The sequence below is a fragment of the Natator depressus genome, chromosome 23 (genome assembly GCF_965152275.1).
Source record: "Natator depressus isolate rNatDep1 chromosome 23, rNatDep2.hap1, whole genome shotgun sequence".
Classification (NCBI taxonomy): Eukaryota; Metazoa; Chordata; order Testudines; family Cheloniidae; genus Natator; species Natator depressus.
This window is the reverse complement of record NC_134256.1, coordinates 12,790,402-12,807,330: the sequence shown is the minus strand read 5'-3', so window position 1 is coordinate 12,807,330 and position 16,929 is coordinate 12,790,402. Positions and strand designations below refer to the sequence as shown.

At 51.3% G+C, this 16,929-nt stretch overlaps 1 pseudogene; it reads left to right on the top strand.

Moving 5' to 3' along the window:
* The window catches only part of LOC141976815 (sphingosine 1-phosphate receptor 3-like), a 45,242-nt pseudogene that overhangs the window by 14,719 nt on the left and 13,594 nt on the right, over nucleotides 1–16,929 (top strand).

The following is a 16,929-nucleotide window of genomic DNA, read 5'->3' as shown; positions in this document are numbered from 1 at the left end:
AAATTTGCGGATGATACTAAACTGGGAGGAGTGGTAGATACGTTGGAGGGCAGAGATAGGATACAGAGGGACCTAGACAAATTGGAGGATTGGGCCAAAAGAAACCTGATGAGGTTCAATAAGGATAAGTGCAGGGTCCTGCACTTAGGACGGAAGAACCCAATGCACAGCTACAGACTAGGGACCGAATGGCTAGGCAGCAGTTCTGCAGAAAAGGACCTAGGGGTTACAGTGGACGAGAAGCTGGATATGAGTCAGCAGTGTGCCCTTGTTGCCAAGAAGGCCAATGGGATTTTGGGATGTATAAGTAGGGGCATAGCGAGCAGATCGAGGGACGTGATCGTTCCCCTCTATTCGACATTGGTGAGGCCTCATCTGGAGTATTGTGTCCAGTTTTGGGCCCCACACTACAAGAAGGATGTGGATAAATTGGAGAGAGTCCAGCGAAGGGCAACAAAAATGATTAGGGGTCTGGAACACATGACTTATGAGGAGAGGCTGAGGGAACTGGGATTGTTTAGTCTGCAGAAGAGAAGAATGAGGGGGGATTTGATAGCTGCTTTCAACTACCTGAGAGGTGGTTCCAAAGAGGATGGTTCTAGACTATTCTCAGTGGTAGAAGATGACAGGACAAGGAGTAATGGTCTCAAGTTGCAGTGGGGGAGGTTTAGGTTGGATATTAGGAAAAACTTTTTCACTAGGAGGGTGGTGAAACACTGGAATGCGTTACCTAGGGAGGTGGTAGAATCTCCTTCCTTAGAAGTTTTTAAGGTCAGGCTTGACAAAGCCCTGGCTGGGATGATTTAATTGGGGATTGGTCCTGCTTTGAGCAGGGGGTTGGACTAGATGACCTCCTGAGGTCCCTTCCAACCCTGATATTCTATGATTCTATGATTCTATGAGGGCACCTGATTCCTTTGTTCTCCAACCCTTTAGCTCTCACCTTGCAGGGGGGAAGGGTCAGGCCATCAGTTGCCAGGAAACAGGGTGTCTGCCATTCTCTGTGTCCAGACCCCTGCACACACCTGCCCTCTAGAGCTCTGCAACGATCATACACCCTTATCCCACCACCTAGATACTTAAGAACTGCATAGGGGAAACTGAGGCACCCCCACACTATTCAGAGGAAACATTAAGAACAGTCCCACTTCGTCACACCAGGCAAGCCCCGGGCTGTCTGAAGGGTGCAGGGGTCTCCCGCACTTTCAGATCCCCAAGAGTGCTCCACAGACAAGCACGTCTAATTGGGGGCAGGGAAATCCTGGCTCAGGGCTTCCTGGGGCATTTTCACCCCTGTGGAGCTTCGACCTCAGTGACAGGTGCCAGGGATCAGTGAAATGATGGTTTCTTAAATGGACAGTGACGTCCTCGCTGAGTCTGCAGTGGGGAAAGTCAGTGTGAAACTCAGAGCAAGGGAGAGAGTCCAGGGACCAGCTCCTTAGCTGATGTAAACTGTCAGAGTCCTATGGACTCCAATGGAGGGACGCCAATTTACACCAGAAAGAGATCTGGCCATTGACTCAAGCAGAGTGATGCTGATTTACACCTGCTGGGGATCTGGCCTCAGTGGCTGGTAGAACCGCTCTGTCTGTCGCTGGGAGGCGCGTCCCTGGGGTGGCTGCAGGCGTCTCTTTCTCTTTGTCCTTGTCACACAGGCAGCGCGAGCAGCAGCGGAGGAGGGGAGGAGCCGACCGGCACAGGTAACGGGCTATTGCTCTGTCACGATTATCAGAGCCTGGCTCTGTGCCCCCAGCTCTGACCTCAGGGGGTAAAGACTGGGTCAAATTCACCCCGGGGTGGGTAACTCCTCAGCCTGCAGCGCAGTCACCCCCGGATGGGCTGGGCTCTGCCGGTGCAATTCCCCCAGGGCAGAGGGGCAGCACAGCCCCACGGCATGGCATGACTCGTCCATTTGTGGAGGCTGGGCGCACCCTGACTGTGGACCCGCCCTGAGGCCCATCCCCGGTTCACCACCTCCCCCCAAAGCTCCTGGAGGGGATCCACCCCCTGCCCTGTTCTGTCCCCTCCCAAGGGCTCCTCACCCACCTCTCACACCCCTTCCCCAGGCACCCCCCTGCCCACCTGTCATGCCTCTTCCCTCGAGGCCCCCTCACCACTCGCGCCTCTTCCCTCAAAGCACCCCTGCACCCGCCGCTCGCGTCTCTTCCTCTGAGACCTCCCTGCCCACAGCTCGCACCTCTTCACCCCCTCTCCCATGTCCCCGTGCCCACCACTTGCACCTCTCACCCCCTCCCCCAATGCTCCCATGCAGGCGGAGCCGGGACAGGAAGAGATGGAGCGAGGGTGGGGCCTTGGGGGGAAGAGGACGAGCAGGAAGGGGCCTCCGGGTGGAGCACTGGCAGGGCCAGCGCCCGGGCACCCTTTTGGTGGCGGCGCACTCCAAAGGTGGCGGGCTGGCTGTCTGGGGAGGCTTAGACTCCCCTGGCCTCTTATACCTGGTGCCCATGCTCCACAGGATCGCTACGTCCCACTTCCACCCTCTCCTGAGCACACAGTTGGTGCCAAGGCCTCGTGCTGCCCCTCTGCCCAGAGCAGGGTCGCCCCCGAAGTGAATTGCCAGCCACACTGGAGTGGGGCGATAGGGTCTGGGCTGCTGCCTCTGTCGCTAGCTCTTGTGAGGTCTTTGCACAGAATCCAGGTGCAGCCTGAGCAAACCTGGGCCGTTTCCTGCTCCTCTGACCCCTCAGGGCTGTGCTGGGCAAAGGGAGGAGCCTCCCCAACAGCCTCCATCACTTAGGCCTCCCGTCGGGGAAATGTTCCCCTCTGCAGCATGATCCTCCCTTAGATCTAGGCCTCTGGGCGCTCACACGGGGTCCCTGCTACACAGCAGCTGCTCTGTGTCTAGTGCTGGCACTGCAGTCCCACATGCTGCTTTGCAGATGGCTGTCATCATGTCCCTTTCCATGTTGCAGGGCCGGTCATGTCCCTCGCCGTCTGGGCCGCCCGCTGCACCCTGGTCCTGCTCCTCCTGGTGTCTGTGCCCGTCATCACCTTCATGCTGGAGAAACGGGGCCTGCCTGAGCCTGCAGGGCTGGAGGAGACTCCTGGGGGGAGCAGCAGCATCGTGGGAACGAGAGGCCTGGGAATGGGAGAACCCCATTCACCAGCTGTGAGCAGGAGGTGGGGGTGGGGAGGGGCCTGGGAAGATACCAGTGCCCAGCTCTGAGCAGGTTGTTGGGGAGACACCATTGGTCAATGGTCAGTGCTGCACAATAGGCCCCTTGCGGTAACAGTCTTTGCCCAGGTAACTCCTCCAGCCTCCTTTATTCCCCCATCCCTTCCCCCATCCAGGACGCTGTCAGTCACTCCACCCTGCAGCCTCTCTGCTCACTCAGTCAGGCCAGAGCCATGCCAAGATCTTAGCCCTGCCATGAACTGCCCCAGCCAGCCAATCCACCTAGCTCCTTCCTTCTGTACAAATAATCCCTCCTGCAGAGAGGTTGTAAGATTAGAGAAGGGGGGTGGACTAGTTGTTAAGGCACCAGGGTGGAATTTCTGGGAGATTGCGGTTCAAGTCCCAGCTCTGCTACTGATTCCTTGGGCCTATCACTTCATCTCTCTGGGCCTCAGCTCCCATCTGTGAAATGAGGATAATAATTCTGCCTCATCTAAAGGGAGAATTTTCCAAGCCCCCGAAAGGATTTAAGAGCAGATGTATGTCACCATGCTCTGTGACCACTGCCTTATGCTCCTAAATCCCTCAGGTGCTTTTGAAAATCCCCCCCATAGATTATGAACTCTTCTGGGCGGAGGCTGTCTCTCACTAAGGGTTCGTCCGCACAGGGAAATGGACCAGCAGAACTACATTGGTGTAATTAAACCATTACAGTTATCCTGGGATAACTCCCCGTGGGGACACTCTTATTCCAGGTTAGTTTACACCATCTTCAAAGTGACGTAAACTAAATTGGACAAAGCCTCTCGTACACTGAATAAGAGTGTCCCCATGGGAAGTTATCCCGGGATAGCTGTAGTGGGTTAGTTAGACCAGTATAGTTCTGTTGGTCAGTTTTCCCCTGCAGACCAGCCCTTAGTGTCTGCGAAGCACCCAGCGCAAAGGGGCCCTGACCTTGGTTGGAGTCTCTGGAGGGTCCTGTTATATAAATAATAATGGCAAAATGCAGTGGGGGCTAAGCTGTGTAGGGCACAGGGGCCTTTCCCACCACTGAAGGACATATGCCCCCTTGGATGTCTCACATCTATACAGGGCCTTCAGCGATATGGAGTTAGCTGTATTTCACATTAGGGAATGTCAATGGTGGCACCCGGGTTCCGTTGTGGGGTTTATAGACAATGTGCAATTCTTAAAGTAGGGCAGCAGAGATAAAAAGAAACCCCTGGAAATATTTCATCTCTGACTCCTTCAGCCTTTTCCAGGTGAAGGCACCTTCCCACCCACTAGATGGGGCTTTGCAACAATCCCATTGCAAAACTACATCTTACTTATTGTTTCCATGTGCTTCCATGCCCAGACCTGAAGAAGAGCTCTGTGCAAGCTCATAAGCTTCTCTCCCACCAACAGCCACTTGTCCAATAAATAATATTACCTCCCCCACCGTGGCTCTCTATTTTTTCCAGACACACATTAATGCCGCCATCTACTGGCCAAAGCTATAAATGCAACTGTGCAAATTTGTCTTTCTTGACTCTACATCAGGCTTTGACAGAACAAGGAGCAATGGTCTCAAGTTGCAGTGGGGGAGGTCTAGGTTGGATATTAGGAAACACTATTTCACTAGGAGGGCGGTGAAACACTGGAATGGGCTACCTAGGGAGGTGGTGGAATCTCCATCCTTAGAGGTTTTTAAGGCCCGGCTTGACAAAGCCCTGGCTGGGATGATTTAGTTGGGGTTGGTCCTGCTTTGAGCTAGATGGCCTCCTGAGGCCTCTTCCAACCTAATCTTCTATCATACTATGATTCATGAACTTGTCCATCCTGTAGAGCTGTCTGTGGATGTGCCCTCCCTCCCCCACGCCACATCCTGCCAGCACAGTCACTCGGTTACAGTATTTTGGTGATTCACACCATAATTTACCAAATTATCATCATTTTTAAGTACAAAACCTGTTTTTAAGTGGGCTCTTCACTGTGTGAATCCCACAACGCCACTCCACCATTATTATTATTTGCATTGTAGTAGCATCTAGGACCCCAGTCCAGGACCCCACTGTGCGCACTGAACAAACCCAGAACATGAAGACAGTCATGCTCTATGTAGATCAGCAGCAGGGTTCAAACCCTTAAGTGTCAAATCCCCAATTCAGACCCTTGTTATCTGAACCACATGAGTAAATGCTAGTTTCTTTTTACACCGCCTACTGGAGAAGGACATGACAAATGCTTTCTTAATGGGTTACACAAACATTCACTTGTAAACGGTAGAATATGGGTGATCAGGAATTGTGGTTTCTACCCCGGCTCTGGAAGAGGAGTGTCGCTAATGTTGAACAGAAATACGAGAACCCAGCCTGTGTTAGTCACTCTGAAAGGTGGTGTGGTGCAGTAAATGACCAGAATGGGGTTTGTCATCTTAGAGACCAGGGTCCTAGGTCTCTCTCTCTCTCTCTCACACACATTTTTTAGCCATTTTTGCCACGCCACATTTTTCATCATCAAATTAAAATTCAGCAGTTTCAGATTGACACACAATTTTAATATTTCCATTTTAAAGTACTTTTTAAGTGCCACGTGTCATGCTGTCTGGAGTGGCTCACAACTGTGAGTGCCGACCTCAGAGCAGAGTGTCAGAAAACAGGGCAGACACTCGAAGCTGGTGGTGTGATCTATAATTAGATTTCATCAAGCCAGTAACAAATGTGAACTCCTGGATCACTATACCAGTCATGCCATGGAGTCACAGACAGTCCCCTTAGACTCTCCAGTCTATCTTGCCACCAAGTCAGACTGAACTTTGTGATAAAAGGTTATTTAAACCAGGAATCACACCACATCAGGTTGCTCTCTGTCCCAAGAGACTAGTCACTTACCCTAGATCAACAGGTACTCCAGATCTTATGCCAAAGACAACACTGGTAGCAAATTTTATAGTAAACTAACTACAGGTTTATTAGCTAGGAAAAAGGAAGTGAGAGATATTGAGAGGTTAAAGCAGGTAAAATGTAACGCACTAGTGAGTCAGAGTTTGTAATCTCAAATGGTGCCAGTGATGTAATAAACTGCCAGTTTCCCAAAAGTCTTTTCAGTTTACCCAGATCGTCTCTGGGGATCTACACTTTGCATCTGGTGCACTTCCTGTAAGAGTCCAAACAGTCCAGAGATGAAGGATCTTTCCTTCAATCCATCTTTATAGCTTCGTCTCACAGAAAACAAGCTGACAGTGTCACTACCCACGTGGGCTTTTCCTTTGATGAGGGTGAGTGAGGAATGCACTTAGAATCTCTGACATCCAGTCATCACACACAATGGCTACTTGCTTTGAAATTAGTACTTTTCTTGCATTCCACAAAGCTTCATTCACATTTGATGGGTTATTTACTTACAGGGGTATACACAATATAAATGTTTGCTATTCCATTATACCAGGATACATAAGTGAAAACAATGCCAGTAACATTCCACTTGTTTTCATGAAGTTTAAACACCAAGTATATTCAACAATCACTTTGATCTATACTAATATTCAAGTGAATTGTCCTGAATACACTCTGGCATGTCCTGGTTTGCCAGCATCATACCATACATTGACCTAAAACTGGTACTCTTGGAATTCGTGTTATAGAAGAAATGATATATACAAATGTGGACCTTGTCTGTGATTGGATCTTTCTGTCAGAGGAATATATTAAAAAGTGAGACATTTCCCAGAGAAAAAAATCACTAAAACACCCATTTTTCAACAATTTATGATAAACTTTCCAGACTACAAATTATACAATCAATATACCAAACCATCCATCATTCGCTCAAGATTACAACCCAGGTTTTCTTTCTTTCTCACTAAAAACACAAAATAGTCACCATTCTTTCACTGTCAAAGCACAAATGTCTTTAACACAACCCTAGCTCTGGTATAACTACCATTGCACCGTAATCCAGACAGATTCCAGCCCCCCGTTATGTTTTGTTTCCATGCCCAGTGGTGTCAGTTCTGTGCACTGACAAGACATGAGACTTCCCATTGCAGAGGGGCTAATGCCCAGGGCTTGGTGGATTCCTGGGTTCCATTCCCAGTTGTGGCACTGACTCACAGTGTGAGCTTTGGTAAGTCCCCTCCTGCCTGGGTGCCTCAGTTTGCCCCTTCAAAAGCCAGGGTAAATAGCATTTGTGTGCTTCATACGAGTGTTAACAACCAAGGCAAATCTGAAAGCAGACATGGATATGACAACAAAGCAGTGTGTGAGCAGAGCCAGTGTCTGACCCTACAATAACAAAGCAGCATGTGCAGCCCCAGCACCCAAAAGACAACCACAAACTACACAAGCAAATGTACAGAAGTGCAAAATAAAATTGTAACCAGCATTGACATTGCCAAATACACACAGACAGGGCCAGCTCTAGGCACCAGCAAAACAAGCAGGTGCTTGGGGCTGCACATTTTTAGGGGTGGCATTCCGGCGCCGGCCATGCTGCCCCTCGAAATGTGCCCCTGCCGCCCCAGCTCGCCTCCGCTCCGCCTCCGCCTGCTCCCCTGGGCGCGCCGCCGCCGATCCGCTTCTCCCCCCTCCCTCCGACCCACCCAGGCTTGCCGCGCGCCAAACAGCTGTTTCTTGCCTGGGAGGGAGGGAGGGAGGAGAAGCCCAGCGGTGGTGCACTCAGGGGAGGCGGCGGCAGCGGTGGTGGAGTGGAGGCGAGCTGTGGCAGGAAGCGGTTCCTCTGCCCCCCACCGCCCCTCGCTCACCTCCGCCCCGCCTGCTCCCCTGAACGCGCTGCCTCTCCCTCGCCTGAGAGGGAGGGGGGAGAAGCGGAGCAGCGGCGTGTTCAGGGGAGCAGGTGGAGCGGAGGGGAGCTAGGGTGGGGGATTGCAGGGGGGGGAGCCGCAGGAAGCAATGGGGGGGAATGCGGCACGCCTGGGGAAGGAGGCGGGGCCGGGGATTTGGGGAAGGGGTTGGGAAGGGGCGGAGTTGGGGCGGGGGGCACGAAAAAAAAGCTGAGGGTGGCCAAAAAATTTTTTGTTTGGGGCGGCAAAAATCCTAGAGCCGGCCCTGCTCACAGAGTAAAACTCAAGAGAAACATGATTTTAAAACCCAGTGCACTCACCTTGTTGCCTCTGCTCCTGCTCGATGCATCCTCCAGGGTCTGGGCCACTGCTCCCTGACATCCCCTGACATCTCGGGTTTAAGGGCCTTGGCTTCTGCTCCAGGGCACAGACACAAGGATAGGGCACAGCCTCCTTTCATAGAATCATAGAATATCAGGGTTGGAAGGGACCTCAGGAGGTCATCTAGTCCAACCCCCTGCTCAAAGCAGGACCGATCCCCGACTAAATGATCCCAGCCAGGGCTTTGTCAAGCCTGACCTTAAAAACTTCTAGGGAAGGCAATTCCACCACCTCCCGAGGTAACGCATTCCAGTGTTTCACCACCCTCATAGTGAAAAAGGTTTTCCTAATATCCAACCTAAATCTCCCCCACTGCAACTTGAGACCATTACTCCTTGTTCTGTCATCTGCTACCACTGAGAATAGTCTAGATCCATCGTCTTTGGAACCCCCTTTCAGGTAGTTGAAAGCAGCTATCAAATCCCCCCTCATTCTTCTCTTCCGTAGACTAAACATCCCCAGTTCCCTCAGCCTCTCCTCATAAGTCATGTGTTCCAGTCCCCTAATCATTTTTGTTGCCCTCCGCTGGACTCTTTCCAATTTTTCCACATCCTTCTTGTAGTGTGGGGCCCTCCAGCGGCACATTCAGGGTGTGTCTGCCACTGCAATTGCCCCCATTCCCCTCGGTCACACGTCACAGTGGGGGGGGGGGGTCCTGACATGAGGGGGACCCCGGCTATGGGTGGCTTCAGCTGCTCACTCACTCTGCTCTGGAGAAATAAAAGGACCTTTAGGGGGGTTGGGCCCAAATCCACAGACCTGCCCTTATCCCAGCAGTGGAGTACATAAAAGAACGCCGCCCCACCCCAGGATGAATTTTGGGGAGACAAGGAGTTTGTGCTCTAGGGCAGAGTTGGGGAAACAGAGAAATACAGGGAGGTCTCCCCCCAACAGTGAAGTCACCTCCCCTGCCCCATAGAGCCTCTCCCAAACTGGTGGTTTCACTCTGACCAGGGTAGCAATATACACATGGAAACAACTGGGGATTCTCATCCCACTTCACTTTGTTATTAACCAAAAAAACAGCATTCATGAGCAGCCCCACAATATCAATCTAGTGTGAACACAGCCCCAGCACTCACTAGCAACCCGATGATTCAAACCTGAGTGACTGCAGCCTCAGCAGTCACAAGCAACTCTACAGTAACAAACAGTATGCATGCAGCCCCAACATATGAGTAGCCTCAGTACTTATGGACAACCCTACAATAACTATCCCACATGGAAAGTGTCCCAGGGCTCATGGATGCACCTACAAAAATAAATAAAAAATGCAACCCCAGCAGTCACAAACCTTCAAACAAACAGCTTTATGTACAGTCCTGGCACTCAGAAAAGACCCCACAACAATAAACCAGTTTGTGTTCTCACAAGTAGAGCTGGGCAAAAATTTCTGGACAAACAGTTCACTTGCCGAAAAATGCAGTTTTGGCCAAAGCAAAACTATTCACAAAGTTGAGATTATTAGTTTTCTCTGGACAAAGGTGTTAGGTGAGGAAAGCTAAACATGAAGCAGTTATGCCAACCGAACCAAAGTCAGGCTAAGAGAGGCTGCTAGGAAAGTCTCTGAAAGTAGATGAAGGGATATTTGTTTAAAGTTACAGAGGGTGAGAAAAAAGGGGAGGCCTGCATTCCTGCATTTTTTGCACCAGATGTTCTGGCTAGGAACAGTCCTTGAGATACAGAGGCGCTGTTTTCCACTCCCTGTTCTTGTGTTATGTCTGTTTTAACTCCTCGTCTCCTGGTTGACACCCATACCGATAAGAAAGTTAGTGAAGAGTTAGGGAAGAGTATAAAAATATTGCTCGGGCATGTAGGAATGAAATCAGGAGGGCCAAATCGCACCTGGAGCTGCAGCTAGCAAGAGATGTCAAGAGTAACAAGAAGGGTTTCTTCAGGTATGTTGGCAACAAGAAGAAAGCCAAGGAAAGTGTGGGCCCCTTACTGAATGAGGGAGGCAACCTAGTGACAGAGGATATGGAAAAAGCTAATGTGCTCAATGCTTTTTTTGCCTCTGTCTTCACTAACAAGGACAGCTCCCAGACTGCTGCGCTGGGCATCGCAACATGGGGAGTAGATGGCCAGCCCTCTGTGGAGAAAGAGGTGGTTAGGGACTATTTAGAAAAGCTGGACGTGCACAAGTCCATGGGGCCGGACGAGTTGCATCCGAGAGTGCTAAAGGAATTGGCGGATGTGATTGCAGAGCAATTGGCCATTATCTTTGAAAACTCATGGCGAACGGGGGAAGTCCCAGATGACTGGAAAAAGGCTAATGTAGTGCCAATCTTTAAAAAAGGGAAGAAGGAGGATCCTGGGAACTACAGGCCAGTCAGCCTCACCTCAGTCCCCGGAAAAATCATGGAGCAGGTCCTCAAGGAATCAATCCTGAAGCACTTACACGAGAGTAAAGTGATCAGGAACAGTCAGCATGGATTCACCAAGGGAAGGTCATGCCTGACTAATCTAATCGCCTTCTATGATGAGATTACTGATTCTGTGGATGAAGGGAAAGCAGTGGATGTATTGTTTCTTGACTTTAGCAAAGCTTTTGACACGGTCTCCCACAGTATTCTTGTCAGCAAGTTAAAGAAGTATGGGCTGGATGAATGTACTATAAGGTGGGTAGAAAGTTGGCTAGATTGTCGGGCTCAACAGGTAGTGATCAATGGCTCCATGTCTAGTTGGCAGCCGGTGTCAAGTGGAGTGCCCCAGGGGTCGGTCCTGGGGCCGGTTTTGTTCAATATCTTCATAAATGATCTGGAGGATGGTGTGGATTGCACTCTCAGCAAATTTGCGGATGATACTAAACTGGGAGGAGTGGTAGATACGTTGGAGGGCAGAGATAGGATACAGAGGGACCTAGACAAATTGGAGGATTGGGCCAAAAGAAACCTGATGAGGTTCAATAAGGATAAGTGCAGGGTCCTGCACTTAGGACGGAAGAACCCAATGCACAGCTACAGACTAGGGACCGAATGGCTAGGCAGCAGTTCTGCGGAAAAGGACCTAGGGGTTACAGTGGACGAGAAGCTGGATATGAGTCAGCAGTGTGCCCTTGTTGCCAAGAAGGCCAATGGCATTTTGGGATGTATAAGTAGGGGCATAGCGAGCAGATCGAGGGACGTGATCGTTCCCCTCTATTCGACATTGGTGAGGCCTCATCTGGAGTACTGTGTCCAGTTTTGGGCCCCACACTACAAGAAGGATGTGGATAAATTGGAGAGAGTCCAGCGAAGGGCAACAAAAATGATTAGGGGTCTGGAACACATGACTTATGAGGAGAGGCTGAGGGAACTGGGATTGTTTAGTCTGCGGAAGAGAATAATGAGGGGGGATTTGATAGCTGCTTTCAACTACCTGAAAGGTGGTTCCAAAGAGGATGGTTCTAGACTATTCTCAGTGGTAGAAGATGACAGGACAAGGAGTAATGGTCTCAAGTTGCAGTGGGGGAGGTTTAGGTTGGATATTAGGAAAAACTTTTTCACTAGGAGGGTGGTGAAACACTGGAATGCGTTACCTGGGGAGGTGGTGGAATCTCCTTCCTTAGAGGTTTTTAAGGTCAGGCTTGACAAAGCCCTGGCTGGGATGATTTAATTGGGGATTTTGGTCCTGCTCTGAGCAGGGGGTTGGACTAGATGACCTCCTGAGGTCCCTTCCAACCCTGATATTCTATGATTCTATGATTCTATGAAGCATTGTGATTTGCTAAAAGTTATCTACAATAAGGGGGTAGAAGTGCATGCGTAATAGAGAAAGAGGATTTTAACTAACATGGGGGGGCGTGGGTTGCTTTATGAATATATTCGTGACGTGACAGAACTGTTTATAAAAACCTATTAGTTTTAGTTAGAGGCTGCTGGTTCTCTTTGGAGACGGGCTGCTCTCTATTGTTGTGTGCACTCTTCAGTAAAGAGCTTTGTGTTCGGACCTTGCTGGTGTTGCCTGTCTCTCTCTGGTCAGACAACGAACCGTGCCATCTGGGGTTCGAGTCCTCAACAAAGGTTTTTAATACGTTGTTCAGGCCAGCCTCAGAAGTGTGTGTTTAACCCCTAAATGCCAGCTAATAATTTGCTATTCCTTGGGCCAAAGAGCATGAGAATGACTCATGCCATTGGCCAAGAAGGCCAATGGCATTTTGGGATGTATAAGTAGGGGCATAGCGAGCAGATCGAGGGATGTGATCGTTCCCCTCTATTCGACACTGGTGAGGCCTCATCTGGAGTACTGTGTCCAGTTTTGGGCCCCACACTACAAGAAGGATGTGGATAAATTGGAGAGAGTCCAGCGAAGGGCAACAAAAATGATTAGGGGTCTAGAGCACATGACTTATGAGGAGAGGCTGAGGGAGCTGGGATTGTTTAGTCTGCAGAAGAGAAGAATGAGGGGGGATTTGATAGCTGCTTTCAACTACCTGAAAGGGGGTTCCAAAGAGGATGGCTCTAGACTGTTCTCAATGGTAGCAGATGACAGAACGAGGAGTAATGGTCTCAAGTTGCAATGGGGGAGGTTTAGATTGGTTATTAGGAAAAACTTTTTCACTAAGAGGGTGGTGAAACACTGGAATGCGTTACCTAGGGAGGTGGTAGAATCTCCTTCCTTAGAGGTTTTTAAGGTCAGGCTTGACAAAGCCCTGGCTGGGATGATTTAACTGGGAATTGGTCCTGCTTCGAGCAGGGGGTTGGACTAGATGACCTTCTGGGGTCCCTTCCAACCCTGATATTCTATGATTCTATGACTCTCCGGCCTGGGGATTATGGCACTCAGGAGGTAGGAGACACTGACTCAAATCTTCTCTCTTCCTCATTCAGTGAAGAGATTTGAATCCATACCTCCTACTGCCCAGTTCAGCCCCTGAAATCCACAGCCTGGAGAGTCATTCTCATTCATTCACTCTTTGACCCAATTAATATTTAAGTAGTTATACAAAGTGGAACAGCCTCCACAGGAGAGCAGCCCCCCACCCCAGAATGGTCTGTACCATGGGATGAGGATGCTCACGCTGAGTTCAAGACCCTGCTCCAAAGTTGGGTTGCAAATGTGGCTCTCCCACATGCCAGGCAAGAGCCTGAACCCCTGGGCATAGAACCCTGCAAATCTGCCGATATCCACTTTATATCTAGATGCAATATCTACGGATAATTTTTGCGGTTCTCGGATCAGATGCGGATACAAATTTTGTATCCACACAGGGCTCTACCTGGGCAAAGGTTGGGAAGGGTAGGCACTTTTAGGAAGCTGCCCTGAATTAGTTTTCTATGACCCGATTTGCTGCGAAATTCCAAAAGCATTTGGAACCTACCCAAATACCTGCTCTGATTTTTCAGTTTGCTGCCAGACCAAAACATCAGTTATTCACTGAGCTCCACCCACAAGTGACCTGCAATAACACACAGACACAGCAACATCGCAGAAGCCTGTAAACCCAGCACCAACCTCTCCAAAACACACCCATCGGAAATTGACAAAACCCACAGAGACTGACCCTGGAGTGGCCGCTTGGCTCGGGGATGTGCTCTGCAGCTTCGGGGTGGGGGTCACCTCCTCTGAAAGCAGCTCAGAGGGGCAGGCAGGTCTCTACTGTACATCCCCTTGCAGCTTCCCCTGGCCTCTACCACTTGGGGTCCCACCATATCCCATGTGACATGAGGGATCTCCTGGCATGGCCGCCCCTCTCCGTCAGCAGATCCTTGCCCCACGATGGGGGGAGCTGGGAAAGACGGGGGCTTTAATTATGCTGTAAGGAACAGGGTTATGTACATGTGGGGGAGACCCTCTGGCACGCAGGGACAAAAAGGGCAGCTTGCCTGGGCCCTGTCTGGGCTCCCACCCACCCCGGCCCCGGTTCTATCCTGCTCCTCTCCCCCCCCTCATCTTGTCTCCATCCCCTGTTTTCCTCCCGCATCATCTCCACCCCCTTCCCTTTTCTACCCTCCGTTTCCTCTGCCCAACTCCCATCCCCACTGGCCCCATCTCATCTGACAACATTTCCTGACCCCGCCTCTCCCCAGCCTATTGAGATCCCCCCTCAGGTGACAGTTGGGATCCGCCCATCCCCCCCCCCAGATGACAGTTGGCCGTTCCCCCCCTTGACGGTCCCGTCGCTGACTCTGCTTGCCAGGCCCCCCCCCAACAGGCGTTTCCCAAGTCGCTGCAGGCGGCTCCGGCCCATCCCCCGAGCTCACCCCACCCAGGGCTGGAGGGTTGGGCCCGTCCCAGCAGGGCCCCACCAGGCTCCAGCAAGTCTCCAGCCCACAGAGCAAAGGGCTCACATAGTCCCTGACTGTTTGCTCCCCTAGTGACGTCACCGCGCCCTGATGGTGGTTACATGGGAGTTACGCTGGCATTGCTCAGCCGCGGCCAGACGCCCAAGAGAGCGTGGGGAAGAGACGGGCTCTGTCTGCTGAGGCACCAGCGCTGGAGAGGCACCATGCAAAATTCCCACCTTTGTGAGCCGGCCTGGAGTCCAGCTGGCCCAGGGACTGTGGGGCCCCAGTTTGCTGGGTTTGTCTGGTTTTTATTAGCTAGATAAGGCAGGTGAGGTCAAACCTTCTATTGCACCAACTTCTGCTGGTGAGAGAGACACTATTTCGAGTTACACAGCTCTGCTATCCTGGGACCTACACGGCTACAACCACACTGCAGACAACAATGTTATTTATGGTAAGAGATGCTGGGGCTGTGAGGGCCTGAAGAGGAAAGAGCCAGTGGCCACCACTGCCAAAGGAAAGGCTGGCTATCAGCATAGGTTGGATTTAAACCCACCCATTCAGCATACAAGGAATCAGCCTTAACTCCTCAGCCATATCTTTACCCAGTGGGCAGCTTTCACATGAGCCTGTTATTTCATCAGCTGAGACCAGGCACCCAAGTGAATGTAAAAAAGGAAACATAAGGCTGGACTGCAGGGATACCAACCCCATTGCCAAATCACGCAGGATGGCTGAGTGGTTAAGGCCGTAGACTACTAATCTATTGTACGCTGCACCCGTGTGTTTGAATTCCCTTTTGGTTGTTGGCCGTCCCTTCCTCTTTTGGTGGAAGCAGCCACTGGCTCGCTCTTCTGTTTCTCTTCGGCCCGCTAAGCCTTACAGTCACCAAAAGAAGAGTAAAAGCTCCCCACAAATTGGGTGCCGCAGCACTTCCTACACCAGCTAGGACTCAAACGTGTTTGACAAGACTGGAACTTATGCATGAAGCCCCTATGCCACTAGTCGGCTTGCAGGCCTCTCCTGCTATGTTTTCTCTACCCTGGCTTAGGCGCCTGGCCTTGGCTGATCAAGGGACAGCTGATGGCAAAGGGGCCATTTTGTCTGATCAAGTAACCAAGTGGTTAAGGCGCTGGATTGCTCATCCATTGTGCTCTATGTCATCAAGTTCAAAAGGTACCAAGAGCAACTGGCGAGATGTGCTTGTTTGTTTTTTTTTCTGCACATTTAGAGGACTGGAGAAAGGCAAACATAGCAGTTGTCTTTAAAAAGGGGAACCTAGAGAACCTGCGGAATTATAGACCATTCAGCCTAACTTCGATACCCGGAAAGATACTGGAACAAATTATTAAAGAATCAGTTGTTAAGCACCTGGAGCAGGAGTTCCCAAACTAGGGGTGCTGCTTGTTCAGGGAAAGCCGCTGGCGGTCCAGGCCGGTTTGTTTACTTGCCGCGTCCGCAGGTTCAGCTGATCACGGCTCCCACTGGCCGCAGTTCGCCACTCCAGGCCAATGGGGGCTGCGGGAAGGGCAGCCAGCATGTCCCTCGGCCCACGCCGCTTCCCACAGCCCCATTGGCCGAGAACGGTGAACCGCAGCCAGTGGGAGCCGCGATCAGCCAAACCTGCGGACACGGCAGGTAAACAAACCGGCCCAGCCCGCCAGGGGTTTTCCCTGAACAAGCGGCGCGCCTAGTTTGAGAACCACTGACCTGGAGGATAACAGGGTTATAAGTGTAACCCCTTTGGGGTTTAGAGAGCATGGCCCCTTTAAATCTTTTTCCTAGGCAGGAGCGGGAGCAGTGAGAGAAAGGAGGGAAACTCGGGGGTGTGGGTCTGGAGCTCCAGGGAGAGAAGGGCTGCAGCCTGAAGGCCCTGGACAAAGTGAAGCTGCAGAGAACCTGCCTGAAGCCTGGGAAGGAGAGGGCGGCTGATCGGGGACACCCCAGGATAGGAGCCAGGAGGAGCACTGTGCCGGGGGGAATCGCCCTAGAAGGACAGGCCAGGGCCGGACCCAGTATCAAGGCTGCCCAGAGCTGCATGGGGCTGTGAGTACTGGGGCTTGTAACTCTGCATTGGTAATAAGGAGGGAGGCTGCTAGCTAGTTAAGTGGGGATGTGGTCGCACTGTGTGGCTTTGCAGAGAGTGGCAGAAGAGGGCACCGGAGGGGTTTGTTGGGGAAAGTTCACTGGCGCCAAAGACGACCAGGAGCACCCAAGACTCACCACTGGACTGGAACTTTGCTCAGGCCTCCTGAACTCTGTGTGCAGACACATTGCTGGGCGTCTGCCCTTTCAGACTGTGCTACCACTGGGCCTGTGGGGCCTTGGTTTGGATGCAACCCTGTTCTACCACTCCCCCTCTATTTCCCCTTGTTGTTTTTCTCCTCTCATCCCTCTGTAAATAAATATTTCCCTTTGTTATA